We start from the raw sequence: 19,885 nt of genomic DNA on the forward strand, positions 1-19,885 counted from the left end.
AAATATTGCCCCAAATGCTTATGTGCTGAGGACCCAATTCAAGCCCACTGAGAGTGGGTAAACTGCAAGCAGTCCCACTAGACAGCAAGCCCAGGAGCAACAATATAGAAACCACTGCAGGCTACAGTTACATAAGCCAAGTAAGTTAGAGAACTGAGTGATTACTACTGAATTTCATTCATATTGTAGACCATTGAGATACACAAGTATTCCCATTCTCCACTATCAGGAAGTATAAGTAAGATTCATCTAGCATTCTGTTGGAATCATCCAAAGGAAAAAAAAAGAATTATAAACCTGGATATGCCTGTAAGGAGTCCAAATATAAATTATTGTTAGCTAATGTCCAAGGATGACAGTGGCATGTCCTAGCCTCTGCCAACTTTCCAGCTTCATCTTATTCCACTCCTCCTCCCTCACTGCTCTTCAGCCACATAACTACCTTCTAATCCCACTTCAGGGCTGCACATGCATTGTTTTTCTGTCTGGAATGGTACTCTTCACTCACACTCATTACCTGGATAACTCTTGGTATCTTTTGAGATGGAAGTAACAGAAACTCAAACTCAACTGGCTCACATAAATAAGAAACACATCAAAAAATCCAAAGCTAGGGGTGCTCCGCAGTTGATTTTTCAGCTTAAGAAAGCTAAGATGAACCAAGAATCTTTCTATCTTCTTGCTCTGCCTTTGGTGAGTGGGATTTGTCCTCAAGTGAGTTCCACTCAAGGTCACCAGACATGACAACTTTCAGAGGCGAAAGAGTCACCTCTTCCTTGTAAAGAGTAAGGAAACCATTCCCAAGTCTTCTAGCAGACTTCTCTTTGGTCTCAACAGCCAAAATTGTAACACATGTGCTAACTAATCACATGCTCTAACTTAACACATACCTAAGCCAATCAATGGCAAAGCCACTAAGACTATCACTATTAACTCAGATCAATCAAGATCTATATCCTGGGGCCAACTTCCCTAAGAACATGGCTAGATAGAGGAAGTTGGATACATAAAAATTAACATGGAGGATGGTAGTCATCAAAGGAAAAAAGAGGAAAGGGAAATTGGGTATTTGGGAAACAATCTATAGGGTGTGTTATAAACAACCCTTAGAGTTTGTTACAGATGTCGTTTTCTCAAGGAAAGACTTCCCTGAAACCTACCCCACACCCAGACTCAGACCTCCCCACTACAAGCTATCAAAGAACACTCTACTGGGGCACCTGGGTGGCATAGCCTTAGGTTAAACATCTGACTCTTGGTTCGGCTCAGGTTGTGATCTCAGTGTTGTGGCATCACACTCAGTGAGAAGTGGCTTGAGATTCTGTCTCCCTCTTCTTCTGCCCCTCCCACTCATGCCCACTCTCTCTCTTTCTCTATCTCTCTAAAATAAATAATCTTTTTTTTTAAAAAGCACTCGACTTTTTCATCAGAGTTTATTACATTATAATTAAATAATCATGTGCATGAATATATACTTAATGTCTTTCTATCCCACTATACTCTCTTGTTTATTGCTCTAGCCACAGCAGCTAGCATGATACCTAGCAGAGTTCTTTGGCCAAAATGGGGTCTCCTTCCACCACTGGAACTGTACTGCTGTCAAGACCCCTCTTCATCCCTTTCCTTCAAGACATACAATTTTCACTAGGTCTGCTCCATGGACTCTAAGATGATGACAGCAGCCAGCGGCCTAGGAGTCTGTCTGCCTCCATGCCTCACTGCCAGCAGCACTGTTGGCCAGTGACATGCCCTGCTCCATCACCCTTATCCATAAAGGCAGCTTGTGTTAGCCCCTGCCAAGAGCGCAGATGGCCAGGCTGTGTCCAGCTTAATCTCCTAAGGAGGCATATTTCCTCTTGCAGCTCACAACCTCCAAGAACAAGTAGCCTATGAGACAGAAATTTGGCACTGGCTAGTCAAAATTTCTCCAAACCAGTCTCTCCGGTGGCATCAGAGTAAGATGCATAACTGTGTTTTATTCCTTCCCTTTGAGAGAACTGAGCTAGAAACACTGAGTTCTTTGGAGTTAAACACACTTTGGAAAATTATTTAATCTTTCTGCATCTCCTTTTGCTCATCTTTAAAATGGAGAAAATCATCATTCTCCCATGATGATGCTGTAAGGTACCATGCAATAATGACTATAATATGTAACAGATGATAGATTTCATCGGTCTTGTTGCATTGACATCTACCAGAGGGGAGGTGGGTGGGGGGTGAAATAGGTGATGGGGACTAAGGAGTGTGTTTGTTGTAATGAGCACTGGGTGATATAGGGAAGTGTTGAATCACTATATTCTACACCTAAAACTAAGATAACACTGTATGTTAACTACACTAATTAAAATTTAAAAAATAAAAATAAATAAAAAATAAACTGTATGAGGCCACCATCCAATGGAAAGTGGTGAGGGGTGGTGTGATGGGCCTCAGAACTACACATTGTTCACTAGAGATAAGACAACAACTTTGATTCTGCCAGGACTTGTTGGCCAGGCCTGGACAGTACTTCCCTAAGGAGCTAATGAAGGTTTCTGTGTTTAGAATGATTTGAGAAACTTCATCATTAGAAATTAAGATAAGTAATTTTAGAAATTAAAATTAAGAGTCCAAAATTCCAGTTACAATACTCTAAAGGAACAGTGGGAATCATGACCATGAGAACTTCCAGCCACTTTTTTCTGGAATCTTACAGCTTCTTCTTGTTATCACTTACCTCTCCCTTTAAGGAGACTGGATGTTAATCTTCAAAGTCAGCTGGGAGTCAGTTGGTCGAGAACACTGTATCTATCTTCTAGAGAAAAGAACAGCAGGGTGAAAGGTGGCTGGTGGCTGCTTTTTCAAGTAGAAGGAAGCAACCTGCATCCCAGGACCTGCACCAAGGAGGGGGGAAAAAAGACATCTCAAGACCACTGGGCCAGAGGACTGTCTATCCCCTCCAAGGGCTTTCAAGACCATTGCTCCCCAATGGCAACATGCCTTTCCAAGCAATGTCTTTTCTTGCCCTCAATAGATGTGGTGAGGCCATACTAACTCAGGTCAATCTTAAGCTGTGCTGGATGAAGAATGGACATTCCTTTTGCAAATGGACTGCTCCTTTCTGCCCATGGCTCCTTCACCCCCACGCCCTGCAGAGGGGCAGTCAACACTGTAAGAGATCACACTCTAATGAATGCAGTGGCAGTGATTCCGACCTGAAGAGTTCAAGAAAAGACATGGTTGGAAGATGTGTTGTTCTACATTTATGCCATAAATTTAAGAATGAAAAATTTAAAACTACAAGAAAATGATTGTTTGCATTTCCCCACATACTCTGAGTAAGACTTGCATTTGTGGTCATCAAGGAAATACGGTATAGTCTCAGTACAGTCTGAGAGGCATTGGAAGCCAGTATTCAAGCATGGCAAAGTGGATGATGCCATAACATGACTAATGATATATCCAGCATTAAAATAAATGGTATTAAGGTACCGCAGCAGCAAGAAGATGTACACTGTTTCAATGCAAAAAGTTCTGAAGAGTTATATCATTGTAATAATAGTATTGCTACTTCTTTATTGCGCGGGAGAGAAGAAATCAGCCAGGAACAATGCGATTAATGATAACATGAAGAGATGTCTGGACACGTGCACTGACTAGACAATACACAAATATGTAAGTCCCTCTACTACACCCATTATGTAAATCTTCATCAACAAATCACTTCACTTCGCATAGACCCATGGATTTTTTAACACATTTTTAATCGAATCACATAAATAGATGGAGTCCCACAAAAACATATTTGCCCAAGTCTCTACACACTTTCAAGAAAGTCAGAAGCCCTGTCTCTTGAGGTCAATTCTCCCCTCTACCATAGAAATAAAATTTTAGCTGAACACATGATCACATAATATTTTCCAGCCTCCTTTGTTATGAAGTATGGCCATTTGACACTTGGGGGTTATGCCTCTGAAAAAGAAATGGACAGACCCTTCTTTGACCCTTTTCCTTCCCCCTGCTGGCTGGGATCTGATGAGAACTGAAGCATTCCTACCACCAGAAATAGAACCCTGGAATTAGGATGGTGGAGTCCCACAACCAGCACAATCCTCTACACGGTCCTGTGAGACAGAATGAAAATCCCGGTTTATTTAAGCCCCTGTATTTTGAGGTCTCCTTGCAATACCAATTTACTTTGGGGGAGCCAGGGCATGGAGCCTGCAGGAGAATAAATCCAGGATTCAGTTGTACACTTCAGTTTGAAATTCCTAGGAACTATCAAAACGGTGATATCACATGAAGAGTTGGATCCATGTCTTCATGAAAGACATAAATTCAAGCCTTGGCAGCATATAGATTTTAATCAACCTTATTGAGGTACAACTTACAATAAATTGCACCTATTTCATGTACTCAATTTCATGAGTTTTGACTGCTATATTCCCTTAAGAAACCGCTGCACAGTGAAGGTACAGAACATTTCCATCACCCTGAAAGGTTTCCCTGTGCTCTTTTGCAGTCCATCCCTCCCTCTGCCCCTGGCCTCGGGCAATACTGATTGGCTTTTTTTAATTTAAATTCGATTAATTAACATATAATGTATTATTTGTTTCAGGAGTACAGATCTGTGATTCATCAGTCTTATATAACACCCAGCGCTCCTTACAACACATAACCTCCCCAATGTCCATCACCCAGTTACCCGATCCCCCCAACCCCCCTCCCCTCCAGCAACCTTCAGTTTGTTTCCTAAGATTAAGAGTCTCTTATGGTTTGTCTGCCTCTCTGATTTCATCTTGTTTCATTTTTTCCTCTCTACCCCTATGATGCTGATTGGCTTTTTGTCCTTATAGATTAGGTTGCATTTTCTAGAATTTTAAATAAAGGTAATCATCTAGTACATAGGCTCTATGTCAGTCTTCTTTCACTTAGCATAATGCATTTGAGATTCATCCACAGTTACGTGTAGCAGTTTTTTTGTTCTTTTTTGTTGCTGAGTAGTATTCCATTGTATAGATAACACATTTTGTTTATCTATTTACCCACTGATGGACTTTTGAGTTGTTTCCAGTTTGGGGCTATTGTGAATGAAGCTGCTGTGAACATTGATGTACAAGTCTTTATGTGGACTTGTGCTTCCCATATAGATGGATTTTTAATCTTTAGAATCTTTTGAATGAATCTTCTCAAGAATTTGAGAAAGTAAGAGAGCCCAGGACCAAGCTCTGAGTTATTCTGTGTAGAGTCTGGACAGAAGAGGAGAAGCTCCCAAGACAGAGTTGGAAAGAAAGGAGAGAGAAGTAGAAGAAAACCAGTTAAATGTGGTGTTATTGAAGCCAAGAGAAAAAGTATTTCAAAACAGCAGTGATTGACAGTTCTGACAAATGCTACTGTGAGGTAGGATGAGATGTGCACTAAAAAGTGTCAATTAAATTTGATAACATGAAAGTAATTGACAACCTTAGTAAGATGAATTTTGGTGGGGAGGTAAAGGTGAAAACCAAATTGGATGCAAATAAATGAGGAAGTGAAGTAATTATCTATGTACAAGTCTTCTTGGAATCTTCAGTATGAAAGAGGCAATTGATGAGAAGGTGAACCTAAGGGAGAACTATTTTCAGTAGTGGATACAAAAGCACATTTGAGGGGGTCCTGGGTGGGTCAGTCAGTTGACGGTCTGACTCTTGATTTTGGCTTGGGTCATGATCTTGGGGTTGTGGGACCAAGCCCCGCATTGGGCTCCGCACTGGGCAAGGAGCCTGCTTAGGATTCTCTCTCTCCCTCTGCCTCTCCCCCATGAGCTTGTGGCTTTCTTTCTCTCTCTCTCTCCCCCTCCCCAAAAACAAGAAGATGCATATTTGAATAATGATGGGAAAGATTCCATTTGGGAATGGATGCAGGGAAGATAAATGAATGAATGACTGGGTTTGTCCAATACAAGAATTTCACTATGGAATGAGTTGGGCAAGGAGACTGAGGGTATTTTCAAGAAAGAGGTTGAAATGGCCATGTAATTTATGCAAGTTGGGAAGAAAGTAAAGATAGGAGAGATGGAGAGGTTGGTGGACAAGAAATCTCAGTGAAGTGCTGCTGTTGTAGAAGCAGGAAGGAGAGGAAGTAGGGGTTGAAGGGTAGCATGTTTGAATAAGTGACTTCAAAGCAGTGCTGTCTCTGGCAATGACAAGTCTACAGCCTGACCATAGAAGTGGGTGACTGCGTTACAGCGGAAGAGAAAGTTGTTATTGATGCAGACGTCAGGGAACTGAGAGGCAGGGTGCTCGCTGTGTGGGTTGTTCACATAGACAATGGATTTGCCAAAGGCGAAGGCAAGAGTTGGGCTACGGAAGAACGCTGGTGCCAGACAGGCTCTTCTCTGGCAAAAGGTCAGACTCCCTCATTGGGATGAACTGGGCTTGAGAGAGGAGAATTCCAGCAGGGGGGGAGGGGGAGCATAAACACATGAATACAGGCTGTAGGATGACTGCAGCAGGTTTTGGGCTTCCTCCTCAAATCCAAAAGATATGACCATCCATGAGTGTGAGGGCACAGGGCAGGAATCTGGCTTTTGTGGAAGCTCTGAATTAGTCAGAAAACCATTCTTGTGGCATTTATGTCTTAATGAAAGAATACTAGAGAAAATCTATGTTTCTGCTATCTCCAGCAGAAGTTGTTCATGTAGCCAAAGTACCAGTCCTAAGAGATACAGTCACCATTATTTTATATTTATTACTGTACTTAATCTTTTAAGGAAACAGGATTAGCTTTCAGATTAAACACCATGTAAATGTTGCACTGTTCTCTAATTAAAATGAATAAGCTAATTAAACCAGAAAAAAAGTTCACATAAACCCTTGGGAGTGTAGCATTAAAGAATATACCCTTTGTTAATGCTTTGTGATGTGAATAAAGATTATAACACATTAGAGATAAATATTAGTTGCATTTTGTTATATTTAAGGTTCCTGGATCATATATCATACTATTAATGGCTAGCTTATATTAATTATGTCTGCAGACCAAAGCAATATTTGACAATATATGATATATAGGATATTATAACATGACTCAATTCTGAATAGCATTGTTAGCATAGATTTCAACTCTCATTTTCAAGTCAGATTTCTGGGAATTCTTGCATTTAGTTAATGCCAGTAAAAATGAGCCTTTAAAGGAAACAACAACAACAACTTTGTAGAAGTAAAGGCAGAAATGCATTCATTTCATCCTGCTTGTTACACTAGGATCCTAAGTATGTGTAAGGGTTCCACTGGAGCTATTACTACCAAGTAAGGGAAAGTGCCTCGTAGCTTTCAATGAGTGTTCAGTCCACAGCTCATTGCCACTGAAGTCAGGCCACAGTCTGCTGTGTAAATGGGCACTGTGGGGCTCTTTAATGCAGATTATGGGTACAATAGGCCATTGCTGCTCTTCTCTGCATAAACACATTCTTGGGGGAATTTAAATATGTATACTATTGCTCAAACTCAGTATAATTTCTGTTCTTATCAGTTAAGTCACGTCGCTTTAATAAGAACTTTCTCAATTTGCAAATGAGTAACTTCTCCACTAAGTTATGGATATTACAGTCCATCGAGACTAAGTGTCCAAACCCTTTCACAGTTTGTCCTTAATGTGGATTAAGGCACTTAGTATCCCCTCATTTAGTGTGGATTCTTGACAATTCCTGCAACAGTCTCCTTGAATTCAATTTATTCTGAGATCATAGCTGGAAAGATGGATGGATGGATGGATGGATAGATAACTGATGAAAGATGGATAGATAATGGATAGACAGAGAGAGAAATAGACAGCTAGACAGATTCGGGTAGAGGTGGCCGTTGATATCAACAACTATGTCTCAGAGTCCTTTTTTCTCCATAGAACCATTCATTCACAGACAGCTGACAGTGTCCTGGAGAATTCTCCACCAAGGAGCCAGCTGTGTGAATCAGACAGAAGCCACACATGAAGAACTGGTGGGGTATCTATCCAAATGCCTCCTGGTCACCCCCAGTAGCTTCAATAACACATAACCTACATCGTTACCGTTGCCCACCTCAACAACAACCACTCTTCACATGAGGGTCCCAATAGTCTTGTGCAGAGTATTCATCCCAGCCAATGTATCATTCACAGTTAAACACACGTTTAATCTATTTACCTAATTAACCTGTGTCATTTCAAACTTGCATGGGAGAGAAACGTTTGAAACCCCCCCCCCACTCCACAATTTTACTGAACTGCCTCACAACCCGAATTGCGCTCTGCATCCTACAAATCACTGAAAAACTTGTAGGCTTTCATTGGCCCCACCAAAAACAGAGCTGAGCTAAGTTTGTTTTTGCTGCTTGCAGATTTGACTACATATTATTTTTATTGTTAGCATTATTATATTGCAGTTTTATAGCCTCTTTTTTTCTGAGTAGAAAGAATTTCATCCTCCCCCTTCAGGATCACTTTTCATTTTCCAGAGAATGGAAGAGAAATAGAAGATAAGGAGAAGAAAAACAGCGACAGTAAAAAGAATCAAAAGGAAAATGGAGAGGACATAATATTTGGAACAAGTCCTCTCTACCAAGTATCGATGGATTCCCACACCATGAGAAATGCATTTAAATCCAATTCTTATTTAGGCACTAATACCTAATTATTTAACCTTAATTTAGTTCTTTTATTCAAAGCAGTTTTATATTATAACTATACATATATATATATATACATATATATGTTATAACATGTTATAACATAATGATGTTATATTTATAACAGTGTTATATAAATTATAATTATAATAGCTAACATGTATTGAATGCTTACTGTGTGCAAGGCGTTGCTCTAAGTGTTTCATGTATGATCAATCTTTATAACAACCCTTTGGGGTAGATATCATTTTATTATCCTCATTTTGTAGCTGAGGACACTGAGTTACTTACCCTTGGTCAAGTGCCACTAAGAGAGAGTGGAGCTGAGATTTCTCTTTTGTTATCACTGTAGCCCTAAGGTAGATAGGAGTATCCCCTCCTCCTTACAAGGGAGGCTCTGAGGCCAGGTGATGAGCCCAAGGCTACAAATAATAGCAGATCTGGGAATAGAAGAACCACAACTGGAACCGGGTCTCTTCACCCAAAATGCGGTGATTTTACTCCAAGAGAGTGCAGTATCTTAGAGCAGAATATACTTTGATGTGCTCGCGTCTAACCCTTTAAAAACGTGTTGTGCCTGTATCAATGGTGAGAACCCAGAGCAGTAGCACAGGGCTGGGCACATGGTAGGAACAGAACTGTCAGTTTCCCAGAATGTCCTCTTTACCATCATCTTGTTTTACAGAACAGAAGCTAGAAATGGCTTCTGTTTCTCTGAGGTGATTGAGGTATTGTGAAAGACCACCAAGGAACTTCAGGGCACCAGCCCCATGGGAACAGCCATGACAGAACTTCCCCACTGTTACTCCAGCTCTGCCAGAGAAGGCTGAATCTAGAGGGAACTGTAGGGATGGTGGAGCCAGGGGGAGGCTGATAATCTCACCACCCCAGCCAGGACCACCTGCCTTCACCAAGAAATCCCTGTTCTTCTGAAAGTCAGGCCAAGTAGGGGTCAAGAAGGACCCTCTGCACCCCTAAAGCTCTAATGAGCTATGAGACCACAAACATGTCATTTCATCTGAGGTCCAGAAACATCATTAGTAAAAATAAAATAACGTAAAATAAATATAAAAGCATATTTTCCAATAAATTCATCTGACCATTTCTCATTATCTTAGATTTGTGATTCCAAAAATGATACCCTGAATTACAAGTGGAAAAACTGAACTAAAGACTAAAAAATTTACTTAGGGTCACACAAAATCCCAGGACCAAATATGCTACATTTCCAGATATTTTCTAGACACAATCATGAAAGTTTGTATTAATTAGCTACTTGCTACTTATCAGATATTTTTAAAAAGTAATTTGCATAATGAAATTTGTTCCAACTTAGCTATAAGTTGCTTTTCTAACAAATGTTGTGCACTGAAATACTATACCATTCTGGACTTTTTACCAACCATGCTAATGGTTCTTTAGGTAAGGTTAATGACATAATTAATATTATATCATAAATCCATCTGCATAAAGATTGTTTCCTTTTACTGTTCTAATTCCAAAACAATTAATGTCCTAACCTTCTTATAAAGTAGCTCAAATTTGGAATGATTTGAACTAATGCAGTTATTGTAATCAATGTAAGTATTGGGATGCCATAATAATAAGACAAAATGTTTCAAAAATGCCAGTAATTATTCAAAATTCTGAGTCATATTTATTCTCATCCTCTCTCTGTCTCTATCTCTAAGAGTGAGACAGAGATAGAGAAAAAGAAAGGATGAGAATAAATATGTCAGAATTTTCATAAAGAGAGTGCCTTTGTAGTATGAGACATTTACAAAATCCATGCTGATTTATGAGTCAGACATTTTTGTTTCTGGCAGAAATGTGTTCAACATCCTGCATTTGGTCACATTGGATTGCTTACCATTAATAGACTTCGTCTGGTTCCTTTATTTCTGGGTCCTTCGTAAAGAAAGAAGGCTTTACCTGCATTAAGAAGGAAAGGGAATTAATTCCATAGATTGAAAATTCTGCATATATGGCACACAAAGCTTTTCATAAATAAGACTTCTCATTCTGAAAGATAAATACATATTTTTTCCTAATAGTTTATTATGTAGAAGCACCTTACAGGAGTTTAAAGAGGAGAAAGGAATAGTTTGCTGAAATGACAGCAATATGAAATGGACATTTGTTGGCATGTATATACACTTGATTTCTATTCAGCTATTCTGAAATAAAAGTCTAGAACCCTATTTACACAAAATGTTAATCCAACAATAAGACCCTATTAATGATGATACTCACACCTAATATTCTTATTCATTACACTCAATATTCCGTGAAGGCGAAAGGTTTGGTTATACCTATGTTCCATACTAGTACTCAACACATATGGCCCCCCAAATCTGGCATGATGCCTATTTTTACAAATAAAGTTTTATTGGAACACAGTCAAGTCCATTCAATTACATATTACCTCTGGCTGTTTTCATGGTACAGTGGCAGGGTTGATCAGTTTTAACATTGATAGTGTAACCCACAAAATTGAATATTTACTACCTGGTCCTTTCCAGAAAAAATATGCTGACCCCTTCTCTACACAACAAATATTTTCTATGTTTCTTCTGCCAATAACATTCAAGTAATAAATAAGCCAAATGTGTTTTTCCACTTCTGCTCTCCTCTGCACCCATTCATTCAACATTTACTGAAGGCCTACTATGAGCCACACACAGTGACCTCTTTATATGAGATCTCTAATGCACATGCACTAAAACTGAATGAGAGTTCTCTTAGCCATGATATTTAAAGAAGAAATGCTCTCATTTCAAAGTGAATTTTCAATGCTTTTTAGCCATTTATATTTGCTTCCTGATCGTCTCTTGCCTGAATTTAAAATTTGGAACTAAGTAACTAGACGAAGATCGTATCTCTTTTCTGGGTTTGGTAGCCCACGTCCCACAGAAGAGGCATGTGCCTCTGTCTGGACAGTGCACCCCAGCCTCCACTGGACCCTCTCCCACCCAACTCTGAGAAAACTCTCACTGAGCACAGATTGAAAAGTCCTGCTCTAGTCCATTCCTTTAAGTCTATGAATCAAATACTCTACAAAACAATAGGGATCTATCCTTACTTTTAAAGGTCTTTAGAACCAAAAACTCCATAGTCTTCCAAAGTAGCTCATGTCAATGTCCACCAATTTCTCCAATGAGAAAACCCCTTCCCTTGTCTTTTTCCTTTAAACTCACTCACTTCTAGCTCCTTCAGGGAGCTGGCAAATAACTTCCAGTATTCTCAACTCAGAATAACTTACACTTCTGTGGTTAGCACATGTAGGGAAAACAAATCTTTTAGTTTCTTTGAGCTAATAAAAGAAACACTTCCATAATGGGCAAACATGTTATGAGAATTCTTCTCACACTGGGGAATTCTGCTCATTCCCACAAATTGTCCCACGTTAAAATTCCTTGGTAAAGTACATTAAATGTCATTTTAAAGATAGTAAAGTTGCAGTGGTCTAAAAACAAGTTGTTCCATAAAGATGGGTGACGGTTGGTTTCTTGTTGCTCCCCTCTCTTCCGTTTGCCAGTCCCGAGGAAACACAAATACTCCTAGAGACACAAGAAATCAAGGGAACAGAGCATGGCTCTTTGAAGCTGCTAGATGACACGTAAAAAAAAATAAATAAATAGATCAATGTAAACTCATCATTGCTTCCAGGAAATAAACACAACTTCCACATTGCTAGTCTTTATAGATAAAACAGAACATGTTTTGCTATTTCATTATTTCACTTCCACTTAAATTTCAGCAATAAGATGAGAGACTCCAATGTGTCACCCATGTTTAGAGAGCCAACTTGCTAATTAGAGAAACAAAAGGATAATTTATTATAACACAGTTAGACCCAGATACTATTCCTTCTGCTATAGTCATCAAAGAACTAAACTGGGCTAAGCTCTGTCCCAGACGTGAAATGATTTTGAGTGAACGACCATGGCTCTTTACAACCCACCAGAATCATGGAAATGTTCTGAATTCAATCTGAAGTTCTTGGAAAATAGAATACTCTTAAAATAGCACAACTGAACAAAGTAAGCCCAGGAGCAACAGAACTGGAACCTGCTCAGTAAATGCTGCTAGGCTCTGAAAGAATGGCACCAAGCCCCTGAGCCTCACAGAATGTTTTCTACTCCAAATGGCAAGCTCTTTTAAAGCTATACATCTCCTTCAATCCATTCATCCATCAGCAATAAAACTGCTTTGATGGGATTGATTTAATACTTGAGAGAGTCCTGAGTTTGATAAATGCATGACAGCTGCTTATTTTGGCCTCTTTTGCATAGCCGTAGCTAGCTCGAGATAGAAATTCTATTTCTTCCCTTTGTTTCGTTTATCGGAACATATTCAGGGTAACTGTTACAGGGAGCAGAAAGGAAACAGGTCCTGGAGTCCTTTTAGCACATTGGTTGGGTACCGTGCTGGAAATGGGCGGCGGGATGGCTTAGAGCATAATTGCTTTGTAGAATGATGAATTACATATGGAAGCCACCATCCACAGATAGACCCTCTGTTGGGTCTCTTCAACTCCCTTCAAGTCAGGAGAGGCTTGCTACCTTGTTTCTTCCAGCTACCATGCCTGCCACTCTGGGATGACCCTCCCTGGCTACAGCAACATTTGTGAGGTTCCTCAAGATGGCATAGGCCTCTCCACCACCCTTACTTGACTGCTCTTCCCCAACTGCTTCCTTAAAATTTCCTCCAATCACAAACACCCAGATTGTTATTTTCCTTGTGTTTCTTTGTAGCAAGTCCAGAACTATCCCTTAGTGGCTTTATGTCATCAATTAGGGATTAAAAGTATCTTTTAGATTAAGTGGCAGAAAGGCATTGCTGAATACACCCCACTCCAGGTAGGGAGGTAGAGGGCTCATTGCTGACCCCATATGCAGTGTGGTGTAGTGGAGAAGCTACAGTACAGTTTGCCCTGTTCGCTTTCCTTGTCTAAGAGTACACAGTCATGTTTGGATGATACTCTAACAGATGGCTATATATTCACCTTTATACATATATATTTATTATACATTTTTATTTGGTTCTACACATTTTAGGAAAATATTTCAGAAACAAATAGTACTACACCAAATCAAGGTGATGTAAAACATGATATGCTTCTTCTCCCAAGCAAATGCTTCAGATTCTTGAGAAAGATAGTGTAACTCTTAAATTTTCATTCCAAACTCGAGGGCAGTTTCAGAGGTCACTTTTCCCGCATCAGAGCTCTTACTCTGCCTGAGTTATTCAGTTAGAAGCCCCTGAAAGACAGCTCTCCATCACAGCTCTGGCCGACCCAGGGGAGGGGGGTTCATCACATTGATGACACAGGCTCATTAAGACAAGGGAGGGCTAGGCCAGGGGAAATGGCTGGATGGAGCAGACAGACTGGGAACTAGACTAAGCTGGGAGGACCATGCAACAGAGGAGGGGGTGCAGCGGTCTCAGCCTTTATGAAGAGGGCGCTGGAGTGGGTATGAGAGTACCTGGTCAGATCTGCAGAGCAGGGAGCCTCTAGGGAAGCAGAAGGCAATCAAATGTTAGGGGTCCAAGGGCTGCTGTGGCAGCTGTAGGAGATCTCTCTGTACAGTCCGGCACAAGCAGCCAGCACCCCGGAGAGGGGGTATTGCACAGGGGTCAGGCAAGCCAACTTGGGTTTAGGGAACAGCAACTAGGTAGCCCAAGATGCTGGTCCCTGGACTGGCTGAGATAGCAGAGACAGATAACCCTGTGGCTAGGGGAGGGCCTGGGTAATGGATCAGATGCGGTTCTGGAAGGAAAGAGATGCACACAAAAAAGGGAAAGGGAGAATTTCATGAAGGGACTCTTTTCAACAGAGGGGATGGGGTTAAAGAAAACCGACAGGGGACCCACTGTGCTCCCAAGTGCAGGTGAGGGGAGGAGTTACCACCAGAGGCCTGCCTGGTGGGTTAAGGGGAGGGAGCCGGTGGGAACTGTCTCTTAGGGGTTTTGACCTACAGAGTTGTTGGCGTGGCAGCAGGAGAGGCCCACCAAACAGACATTGCACTGCCTTGAGGAGCATGGCCATTGCCAACACAGGTCAGGCAGGGAGGGAGCCCAGGCATGGACAGACACATTCTCTTGTCTTCTCTTCCCTGGTCAGATGCAACAGAGGGAATGGGAGGAGGGCGACCAATGCGGGAGACACAAGACAGCCCCTCCGAGTGCAGGGCAGGGGGCACAAGGGTGCAGAGTGAATTTGCTGGGGCAAACTAAGAATATAGAGCACAGCGAGGACACTGGGAAGGATACGCAAGCCCAGAAGTCACACTTAGCAGCCCTAAATGTGAGTCGGCGGAGGTAGACCTGCTTCTAAACCCACAGAGAGATGAAGACGTGGGAGGGGGTATCCTAATGATTTAGTTTCTACTCTTTTTTCCCCCAGCTTGACCCAGGTCTGAACCCACACCTGGGAGTCATCGCTGCACATAGAGTGGGAGCAGAGGAGGTAGACGCTGGGAAAGCAAGGTAGGGATGACCTGCCAATACAGCTCTCCGTACCCCACAAATCTCAAAAGCGTGTCCACTCTGATACTGGTACTTGATTCTCAAGGCTCCTTATTTAGTGGATCAGGTGAGCATCCATGGTCTAAGAGCCATTCAGAAACCTAAGGAAATTTAGACAGCCCAATAAGCTGCCCCCCCAGCTCCCCCACCTGCAAGCATATTGATCACATGAATCACGAAGAAGTTTGATTAGAGGAAAACCCACTACCATTAGAAGAAATTTCTGTTCAAAGGAGCCCAGGAATGGCTCCCTCATCAGCACAGACCACACCTCCACACCTCCTTCCCTCTGGACTGGAGCTGCTGGGGGAGTTGGGGAGGCGGACAAGGCATGGTGCCGCTGCCTGCACTATGTTTCCTCCTGCTGCCCTTCCCCACTCACTGCTGATGCTGGAGAAAATAACATGATATAAACAGCCACAGCCAGTGCTGGGCAAAGCCAAAGCCACTGCTACTTCCCTGGTCTCTCTCTTTTAAAGCTGCTCACCCAGCTGGCTCCGTTACAGCTCCCCCAGTTGCAGTGGTTGTTTGCTTGCTTGTTTAATGAGGCTCATTAGCTTCTAGGCTGTAGCAGGTCAGACCACAGTAAAGCACTCAAGCCAGTGCTCCCCTAGCACAACCAGCAGGGTCCCAGCAGGAGCCCCAGCACCCCAGCTCTCCCCTGCCTTCCTCCTCTGCCAGGCACAGGCACATTCTGAGAGCTACAGAGTGCTTCTCTCTTCTCTCTTGTTTGATATCACAGACCTGGTGCTAACTATCCATCTCAGCCTTTCCCTCCCCTACTTTTATCCACTAGGTTTTCTTTAGGAAACATAAATTTTACGAATGCTTTGCAAAGGTGAGATGATGTTGAAAGAGAATAAAATGGTGACAGCAATCACATCTGTGTGTATGTTGCCCGTAGTCTCATTCATCTGGTGCTACACAGCTTGGAAGGCTCATAATTAGTTTGACCCAGAGACTCTGGGACCTTCCAGAATCAGTTTCTAGAAGAGCAACACAAATTGTCACCATTGTAATGAAAGCCAGCATTTATTGAGACTAACTAGGTCCCATACATTAAACTGTGTGGTTGTTTATTTATTTATTTATCTTTAATCTCCACAGCAACCTAATGAATTTTGGATTATTCACTTTAGAAATTAGCTTAGAGTGTTTAGATAATATCCCCCAAGATGAACAGCTTGTAAATTGCAAAGACAAGATTTGAAATCGGGTGTCCTGGACAGGTTAATCTTAGCACCTGCAAGACCTCCTGACCCATGCTGAGCCTCTGCTCTAAGGGAGCGCCAACACACCTTATAAGGCAGAGGAAGGGGAATATATTCATTTAAAACAGTAACAATGTCCTGAAACTAATGTTATATTTGTGTCAACTATAACAAACAGATAACAATGCCAAAGCATGGAATCCATAGCATCATGAATGTGAGAATAAAATGTCTCAGTAAACACGGTGTGTGGGTCTGAGCTTTCACCTCATTCATATCTATGTATTCTTAGACCCATTTCTTAGACACATTATGTTCTTGGAATACTACATAATTTACATATTTGCTTTTCAGAGCACGTCTGGAACTATTTAAAGTTCAGAAAAAATATTCTTCTCACAGCTCCCTTAATACATTAATACATTAATTATTATAAATATTATTAATTCACTATCTATGTTTAAGTTGGCAAACTTCTTTTCCTAAAGTGCCATTTCCAGTTTCTGAACTTAAGCGGGTCCAACAGAGCTCATGACTGCTGTCCATATGGGCCCTCCCTGATGTCATGACATTTTTTCCTCGCTTCCCAAAACCCCACTGTGATGCGTTCTCTTCACTTTCTAAGATCCACAGACATCAGCAGCAGTCCTTGACCAACTCAACTGAAGGAGGACCTCTCTTCTGAAGACTCTTCCTAAATGTCTACAACTCTATCCCTTTAATGCTCACCTTTCCTACCCTAAAGAACACCTTTCCTACCTTTCCTCTCCAACCCATCCAACCCCCCCCCACATTATATTCCATTACTGTTCACTGTTTACTCTGATGTTACATACCATTTGCTTATTCCTTTGTGCCCATTAGCATTTTATTAGCTTTGCCCCAACTCCAAAGTTGGTTTCCACACTGTCCAGCCACACGACCTATGCCCATGCCCCACCTCATTTAAGGCTCAGCCTTCCAGAGAGTCCACGCAGGGTTCTATATTAAACAGCTATGCTTGGGAAAGGTAGCCTGGCCTGGCAGGTAGTGATGAGAGCAAGGAGGAACAGCCAGGGCCAATATCCATTGCACTGATGACTTTGACCAGAGGAGTCAACAGGAACATCAGCAGGGACCAGCAATTCCCTTGGGAAGCCAGGCAATGGGCAGTCTCCCTTCCCCAGGCCAAGACAAGCTGAGTCCAGAGCTTAGAAACTAAGGGCCATCCAGGCAGAGCCGGTGATATAAATGAGTGAGGGGACCGGAGTGCAACAATCAGGAGTGGACATGCAAACTTTAGCGTTCCTGCCCTGACAGAAGGAGCCAGCCGCTTCTCAGTTTACCCCACATATTACCACATGGGATTGTGGTCAGTGGTGCCGGCTCCTCTGATTTTGCCAGAGAACTCAGAACCCCAGATTTTTATGTGAAATCTCCCAGTTTTTAAACATTGTTGGCCAGGGCGCCTGGGTGACTCTGTCGGTTAAGCCTCCGACTCTTGATTTCAGCTCAGGTCATGATCTCAGTGTCGTGGGACCGAGCCCCAAGTCAGGATCTGTGCTCAGTGGGGAGTCTGCATGGGATTCTCTCTCTTCCTCTCCCTCTGCCCTTCCCCAACCCCCTTAAATAAATAAATAAATCTTTTTAAAAAATTACTGGCAATTTTAACATATTTTTAAACTATGTGTGCCCTTGACCATGGACATGCAGGTGTAACCTAAAGACTGCCAGTTTGCAACCCCTGCCTGATATCCAAAAGTTAAGGCCAGCTCCTTCTTTCTTTCTTTTCATTAGATGGTTTTTTAAAATTGTGATCTCACTGCAGCATCCAAACCCTTCCCCTCGGCTTTTCTTGTGCCTTCTCCTCCTCTGTGTTGGCTCACATCATCCTAATCCTTCAGTCCAAACCCTTGCTCCCTTCGCTCATGCCGTCCTTTTATCAAAATTCCATTTCACAATTATACAACAAGACCCAACCCCCCAAATCAAACACAGCAACTTATGAAAAGCCAAAATGAGTAAAACTTCTAAACCTGGCATTAAAAACCATCTAGTAGACTCCTCCGTCTCCTGAGGGCACTTTAGATGTATTAATATTTCAAAGGCTCATACTTGAATTTAATTTATTTTTTATTCCTATTTGATATTGCCTCATACATACACTGTCTTTCCCCTTTAAATTCTTGAAGAGCCACATCAGCTTCTCCAGTTCAACTGCTTCCCAAAGGCCCCCAGCTCCTCCCCCACAAACGTAAATGTGCTAACATTTCAGACCTCTGTCTTTGGAGTTAGCTGACAGTGGTGCCGGAAGCCCCCTTGGGCCTCCTGGGGGCTGTGACCTGTTTGAGGACCCATGGCCATGACTGGGAGCTCTCTGAGGGAACTCTGCAAATATATTTCCAGCACCTCAGCAACCAGACACCCTGCCAACACAGAGGCACGTTCATCCCCCCTTTCCTGGATTCGTCCCAATTTCTGGTCATTTCACAGAGCTAAGATGTCAAAAACAGGGCCAATCTTGCATCTACAGAGAGTAGGCAATTACCTATATACTGAGATTTAGTCAAAAATACAATAAAAACGAAAAACTTCCCCACCTGTTCACGATGGCTGAAACCTCAGGCCAAGTTTTTCACACCACCACAGAAATGTGAGAGACTGTGCCCTGGAAAAAACTTCAGCAAACTCCAGTCCATCCCGAGGGGGAGCTACCAGGTGTCAGGCATTTTCCTGGAAAAGCAAAGGGAGGAGCTAGGGAAGATGTGGGGCCATGAAGTCCATGAGAGGCCCCCCCCAGGAGAGGGCGAGGAACCTGAGATGAGAGGCCCGACAGTCACTGCACTATTTTGTCCGAATTGCTTTCCTACCTCGCTCCCACTTTGCTCCTCTGCCAACCCTGGAGCACAGTCTGGACCTTTCCCCACCCATAGGGGAGAACCTGGGGGAAATACTTTAATCCTTTCTCCAGGCATTAAGGCAAGATCATAGCCCTCACTCCCCAATCACCCCCAGAACTCCCACACCACCCCAGCATTGGGGCCATTGACACAGACAACGCAGGAGACAGATGAAATCTGCTGGAGTGTGAGGCTGCTAATTCCTGCTGCTGAAGACTGAGGCGAGCCCTTTCTCATGGAGGAATTTCACTTCTCCTGGTCCAACAGAGATACAGCCCAGAGGGCAAACTCCCATGTTGGGCATAATTCTTCGGGTGAAATGTTTAGAAGAGTCCTGCCAACACAAAGCAGCAATTTCCATGCAAATTCGTGCCTGTGGGGAAAAATGCAATTGGCCTAACAATGGTACTGATGGGACACCCCCTTCCCACTCCAGTGAGGTGTGGAGGCAAGGCTTGAAGGAAGAGATCTATCTGTGCAGCTTTTCTCCCTCTGAGCGTGCCAAACACGAAACGACTCCTGTGTTCCAAAAGGGGTGTTTGCTCCACACTGCTGCTCAATGACAGGGACTGCATGGAAATGAGAAGTCATGTTCCCCTCCTTCTCAGCGGGCCCTCGAGAACAAAGGCAGTGTTTTTTC

Source organism: Ursus americanus, chromosome 1 (assembly GCF_024610735.1).
Source record: "Ursus americanus isolate L20-20 chromosome 1, mUrsAme1.1.p, whole genome shotgun sequence".
Lineage (NCBI taxonomy): Eukaryota > Metazoa > Chordata > Mammalia > Carnivora > Ursidae > Ursus > Ursus americanus.